Source organism: Clytia hemisphaerica, unplaced genomic scaffold (genome assembly GCF_902728285.1).
Source record: "Clytia hemisphaerica strain Z4C2 unplaced genomic scaffold, Clytia hemisphaerica genome assembly, whole genome shotgun sequence".
In the NCBI taxonomy this organism is placed as follows: Eukaryota; Metazoa; Cnidaria; class Hydrozoa; order Leptothecata; family Clytiidae; genus Clytia; species Clytia hemisphaerica.
This window is the reverse complement of record NW_027103564.1, coordinates 597227-602374: the sequence shown is the minus strand read 5'-3', so window position 1 is coordinate 602374 and position 5148 is coordinate 597227. Positions and strand designations below refer to the sequence as shown.

The 5148-nt window shown below is 33.4% G+C and overlaps 1 long non-coding RNA gene across 2 annotated transcripts; it reads right to left on the bottom strand.

Moving 5' to 3' along the window:
• Positions 1-1277: 1277 nt before the first annotated feature.
• On the bottom strand, positions 1278-4936 carry LOC136800862 (uncharacterized). 2 transcript variants are annotated; one of them, XR_010845761.1, is made up of 3 exons: positions 4752-4936; positions 1868-2103; positions 1278-1574 (listed from the first exon to the last, which is right to left on the bottom strand). It is a non-coding gene; the product is annotated as an uncharacterized lncRNA (long non-coding RNA). The 2 variants fall into 2 exon arrangements; XR_010845762.1 differs by having other exon boundaries at positions 4765-4936.
• Positions 4937-5148: the final 212 nt, after the last annotated feature.

Here is a 5148-nt window from a genome sequence, read left to right as displayed (position 1 = left end):
GGTCCGCTGGGGGGCCTCTTTAGTCCATATTTTGCTATTCACACATCGATATACCATCATTCTTCACCCGATCACCCTGTTTCGCTCAAATACCGATACTGATCGATTATCCCTTCATTCAAGTAGTCGGGCCCAAAACATGGAGAACAGGAGGAGATTTTCTTGACTCCCATGACTCATTGAATTTAGTACCAACATTCATATGTAGATCTTTTAGACTCCGTCTCCTAAAAAATTAAATAACGAAAACATAATTTTTTGATTTCACATGATCTTTAATAGCGATAAATCATTAAAAATACCGTAATACCGACATAAAAAACGTCTTTTAACGATATCGAGATGCTCTTGGAATACGGATAACTAGTTTTTTCCCCTAATACCGAAGCACCGATCTAAAAAAGACCAATAGCAATGAACGGTACACCACCCGTCTAGTTCTAGGTCGAAGATTTGTAGTGATGATATCATAAATAAATTACCTTATTATACGAATATTACTAGTCATTTTATTAACACAAATTGAAAAATTTCCTTAATTAAAAACCGCAGCCGTTTCCTTGAAAAAGCAGAAATTCGTATTAATTTCAGATCGTGCAAATTTCAAGGCTGTTGAATACTTGCCTAGTAGTATTAGTGTAATAAGGCAACAGAAACTGGAACTTCATTTCTTCAAATTTCAAAACTTTAAATGTCATTTCTGATCGAAACTTATTGGGAGAAGAATTAATAAAACAGACACCCAACAGACGCTTTTGATAGATACAATCTGCTTTAAAAATCTCAACCATGGCAATACACCATGTGTCTCAAACCCGATATGCTAAGAATTCGAATTAAGAAATTAATCCATGAAACTATTCCAATTGAAAACTGAATTGGGCTTTGAGACAAAAAAATAGTAATCGTCTCAGACACAACAAATTAGGAAGATTTTTTTAGATTTCAATGAATTTAGAGACGGGAAGGTTTCCTTCGGTTCCCTTGAAAAGAATGAAATCCACTTTACACGGAAAAACTTAAATTGCCACGGAAGCGTATGTAGCCGTGCTTTGCGATAATTACACAAGATTCAGTGTTACTACCAAGTAAAATTCAACTAGTAAATCGAAATTTGAACCAAGAAGCTTTGAGTTATGCACTTTTATTAAAGAAAAACTTGTCTTGAACGTCCAATTTCTATAAAGAGGTTTTCAAATGTAGTATTCTTTGAAAAGTAATTTCAAAAAGCTTAGAAAATAAGTGCCATCAGAGGCGGATCAAAGGGGGATTAAAAATCTATGACGAAGAGTTTATTTATTTTCTTATAAGAAATATAAAATATGCACAAATTGTTGTGTCACTGACGTGTCCTGATATCAACCTTCAGTGAGGATCATCTGCATCGACATCAACCATGGTTAACTGAGCTCTACATTCTCTCTGCTATACAGTGCTATAATCCGCACCATGTTTTCCAAAAGACCACAGAAGAGATTCAAAAGTTGTACCATACGTTTTGCTTCGAAGTCTAAACAAATACGAATAGAGTGCTTCCAGGATCTTTGAATTTCACCGTCGTTTGAACAGATTTCCTGAAAAAAGCGAGAGAAAAATTTTTTAAATAATAATCATAGACGATCAAGCTGAGCAACCTTTAAAACTTAAAACAATGATATAGCTGACGAAGTTTACAACGGCGACTTAATAACAGAATCTACGTAAAAAGCATAAAGCAGAAGAACTGCCGTCTCAATTAACACTACAATATCTATACATATATACTTAGTAGCAGTACACTATTTTGGCAGTGAATTAACCAAACGTCCATCAGAATATCATTAATGGGTCCCAAAAATGAATAAATCCAGGGGGTATACAAACTTACATCATATCATAATCTGCAGCGATCTTCAAAGCTCTATATGACATTTTCTCTATAGCGTAAACCATGGCGAGGCTAAAGTCGTGCAGTCAATGCCAAAGTGTTAAGGCTCGGTCCTGTATGCTGGTTATTTCGACGATGTTAATAGTAATCTCTGGCTAGACATGATCAGAAAGAATGGTATAGATCCGTGACATCCAAAACCAATAAGTTGATTCGCTCATCACGGATGAATGAAACTGAAAAATAAGATTGAAGATCTATAAGAAAAGGTATAAAATCAAAAAAAAATTTTGTAAGCACCCCTATTCCAAAAAAGTTTTAGACTTTCAAAAACCATACAGAGTAGTAAGAACATTCTAAAGCCTTGCGGAATCTAAAATATATCTTGGGAACATGTAAAAAAATAATCCCACAGTGGTGAAAATAAGACCATGTTGAGAACATTTTCAGGGTTGAAAATCTAAAAGTTAAGAACATCAGAAGGTCTCAAAAACTTTGGGTATTCTTATAAAAAACATAGTAGATGATGAATTTGAAAATTCATTACACACATAAAACGTTAACGCAACAAGTCAAACGCACAACAATCCTTACAAATTTCGAACAATTTGACAAATAATGATGCTGGATTGTTTACACCATAGTATAAGAAAGCCGCGGCTGGAATATGTACCGCATTGTCTTTTCAGTTAATTGTTGTTCCATCTCTGTCTCCGAGCTTTATAAGAACATCAAGATGATCAGTTTATTATTGGAAATAGTTTTTGAAATTTTTCTCTTATCTTCCTTCACAAAAATGTTTGTTGTTGCTAGATATCTTTGAATCTGTACCCAATAGAACACTTGAACTAATTTTGGAAATATTTTAGGGGTATTCTGTGGAAAAAATAGTTTTTTGCCAAAATTGAAATTATAAGAACTATATTCAAGATGACAACTTTCCTGTCAATTTAAATGATAAATTTTGAAGGTGCTGGCTTGAAATTTTCACAGTGTTATCTTGATGTACTTTTTCATAGATTTCTAAAAAGATTTCATTGAAATATTGCGAAGGCATTTCGAGGCACCTCATTAATTTTTGAGTTCTTTCAGCCCAGCCATTTTGTGCTTGTTTCCAATTTCGTAGTGTTGATTTTTCCTTTACAATGATTTTATAATGCAAGTGTATTATCAAGAGCATCATTAATGTCTAAAACGCACTGAGAAGTAAGTATTAACGACAAACCAATAAAATTTACCATTAAAGATGCTACTGATTACTGATTTCTTGATCAACAAATAGTCATCAAATACGACAGAGATAGAATAACAGAAATCATGAACATATAAACGACTGGACATCCATCTTTAATTGTCTCTTTGAAGCAAGCTTCGTTGCCGCCTGTATTTCAAAATTGGTATGAAAAATCCGACAGTATTCCGTCATAATTTTATATCTTTAAATTATTTAGGTATAAGGATTGATAGAGCTTAAACATTACTCCTCCTAATGCACGAAAAAATTATTCTCCAATTTTTTCACAAGTTTGCAATATATTTTATCAACATTTTTCAACTCTGAAATGCAGAATTTCAACTGCGTGTATACTTTTGAATTCCTTTTGTCACACCAATAATTTTTTTTATGACTTGAAAAAAATAGCTTGCTAAAGTTGAGAGCCTGTGTCATAAGAATATCAAAATTAGAATGTGACACTCTCTAAAGTTATTTGACACTTTTAAGTAAAAATTTAGAAATATTAGTCGCAGTTTTGACAAGCTGACGATGATTTTGCCTCTGTTATGATATAGATAAAAGACTTGAGAAGAGTAGAACAACAGAGACTTTTGTCGAAGTTTTGACGTTGTTGTTAGCAAAGTATTCCCAAGTGGTATATCATCAAAAATTATTGTTTCGTTTTATGCTTTTAACGAGGCGGCAACGAAGCTAGCCTACAAAAAGACAAAGGAGATGGATGTCCAGTCGTTTATATGTTCATGCAGAAATTTAGATGTTATCATTCCAGCCGCGGCTTTCTTATACTATGTTTACACCATATGTACAAACCTTAAATTGACATTTCAAGAAAACCTACAAAGAAGAATTCACAAAAATCATAACCAAAACTAAAGATTCTAAAACCCGACTCCCGACCAGACATTCTTATTTCAAAGTTACTATCTTTTCAGTTAACTCTTGCTTATTTTGAAAATCTGAAATAAAAACAGAAATGCAATACAACTGTTCTGGATTTCAATGCACAGCAATAAATTTTCTTTCAAAGAGTGTTGCAATAAAATTTGAAACAAAGGATAATTGTTTTCCAAGTGACAAAACTATTTTCATCGTTAATTACTTTAATCCCTATAATATGGGTTTCATTTGTGTGTAATGTTAATCAGGAACAATTAAGTTTGCATTTTCAAGGTAAAAAAAAAAACGCACAGAAACGTATCATCCTTAAAGTGCAAATTCTCAAACCAACATTAACGGTACAAAAAATCTAGCTTCACAAAATACTCAATTGATGTATGCGAGCACCAAAATAAATATAATTTCGCACCCTCTTGCCATTAAAAGCTAATTTCGTTTTTTACTACCTGACAGAGAATTAATTGAATACTCTTTCGAAAACTGCCGCAAACAAAGCAATTTAAATTTCCTAAAGAAACGTCAAAAATAAGTGTTTCACGAGACAATTTTTCTTAATGTATGAGAAAGACATGATTTCTCAAGTAAACAAAAAGATTCAAGAGCGAAAATCAAAACACTGAAATTAAAGTTGAAGATTGCCTTGTTTTGAGAAAAAACGATCCCTTAAATAGAGGAAAATCTATAGCTTAAAAACATTCAAATTGCCTTTTAAACTTGTCAAAACTGCAAAACCGCTAGATCGAAACATACCAAAGATTCATACCATAACATTCAGACAGCACATTGTGATCCTCTACCACGTATCTTTCCTTTTGTTCGTTTGGTCATGTTAACATCTTGGCAGGTATAGTGAATTAAAAATATTCAGTTCTAAAGTCAAATTTCCAAGACAATAATCTCCCGAACCACCGTCCTTCACCACAACGAGAAGCAAATAGTCCTGATGAATGCCACTGCGTTGCTTTTAAGGGGATCTCTCACTCTTGATTCTGATTGGTCGAAAATGCATCCAGTGAGCCGAGAAATGCCATAGAGATAGCGATCAAACTAATTTCAACGGATGCCATTTCACGGTGCGAAGTCCGTTTCTATGGTTTTTCTCGTTACACTAGATGCGTTTCAGAAAAAAGGGCGTAAGCTGACTTAT